This window comes from Musca vetustissima, unplaced genomic scaffold, assembly GCF_032173495.1.
Source record: "Musca vetustissima isolate MV318-11 ecotype Yass unplaced genomic scaffold, APGP_CSIRO_Mvet_v1 utg68482, whole genome shotgun sequence".
Classification (NCBI taxonomy): Eukaryota; Metazoa; Arthropoda; class Insecta; order Diptera; family Muscidae; genus Musca; species Musca vetustissima.
In genome coordinates this window covers 1-1774 of record NW_026883092.1, presented here as the reverse complement: position 1 = coordinate 1774, position 1774 = coordinate 1, and positions in this window count along the sequence as shown.

Below are 1774 nucleotides of genomic sequence, written 5' to 3'. Positions count from 1 at the left end.
ATTGCGGCCTCTGGAGCAACCAGAAAACCGACAAAAATAAAGTTTTTGTTCCATTTCATCCCCTAAATATTAACACATTTTTTTCCAAAAACAATAGGGTCTTCATTGGACAGAACCCATCCTACATGCAAAATTTTGTGAAGATTGGTCCATTGGTGGCTTGTATCGTGTTTACAAATTATAATGGACTGACGGACGGACACACATGTCTAGATCGACTCAGCTAGTCGAGATATGACGATCGGTATACTTAAAGGTGGGTCTAGGACCAATATTTCGCGGCGTTACAAACTTTTGGGGCTGCACAAAGCTATATTGCCCTGACAACATAGTTGTGTAGGGTATAATTAGGCGGTCCTCAATAAATATTATTTAAATCATCGTATTTCTTATTTCTTTGATGAACCTCAAAAATATGCTGTAAAAAATCCAACTGTATAGCTATAAAATCCACAGTTGCGGCTTCGATAATCCTTAAAATAGCCTAGCAGCTTGTATAAGAATATTCCTGTCAGCTTGCCGATGCTTCAGCTGTAGCTCGTCTATGAAAGACTCCCTCCAGTCCGTCTATGAAAAATTTTCCTTTGCTCGTCTATAATAATTCCCTTCAGCTCTTTTATAAGGGCTCCCTTCAACTCGTCTATAAAGACTCCTTACAGCTCCTCTATAAAGACCCCCTCCCCTATAAAAGACACTTTTTTGTAACGCTCCCTTATTTAGCTCGTCTATGAAGAATGCCTTTCAGCTCGCCTATGAAAGACTACCTTCAGTTCGTCACCTCCCTTCAGCTCGTCTATGAAAGACTCTCATCAGGTCGTCTATAAAATATATCCTCAGCTCATCTATGAAAGATTTCGACTTCAGCTCGTCATTGAAAGACATCATCCTGCTCGTTTATGAAAGGCTCCCTTCAGCTTGCCTATAAAGACTGCATGCAGTTCCTCTATAAAGACTCCCTCCTCTATAAAATGACTCCCTTCAGCTCGTTTTTGAAAGGCTCCCTTCTTACGTCCGCATATGAAAAAATCCTTTGACCTCGCCAAAGGAATATTCCCTTCATTTCATCACCTCCCTTCAGCTCGTCTATGAAACATTCCTTCCTCTGTATTTACTATTTTAAGCCACCTGGCTTATTCAGATTTAATAAATTTTATATAAATTAGAATTAAATAACTAAATCTCTCTTCACCATTTAATAGTTGCTAAAAAAATTAATCATCATTTAATAAAAAAATAGTGACAGCGATTATTGTTATTAATGCGAGAACATTTATTCTGTCCGGGTTGTGTTTTTTGTTGTTGTTTCACATAATTTTTTAGCGGATAATCATCATTGCTGGGGGTTTTTTTTATTAGTTGCTCACAAACAGATATGTAAATATTTTTAAAAATGAATATTTAATTAGATGCAAAGAATGATATGTTTAATTTGCTCATGGTAAATATTGTTTAGCTGTGGTGTGTGTGTGTATGTGTTTGTTCAATTGTCTACATAAACACACATTTAAATATGTACATATTTACATATATCACTTGCAGATTTGTTGATGTTATATGATACCCTATATTATGGTGAGGGAATTGGAAAACTTTAAAATTATTTTTATGCCTAGCCCAAAAATTGGAAGTAATCCATAATTATGACCAGAACATAATTATTTTTCCAATTCAAATTTAAACTCGATACGGTTCCCTTACCGTCCTCATTGCATTTTCATCTCATTAAAATTATATTATCCAATTGCAAAAAGAAAAAATATGTATTTAATTAATT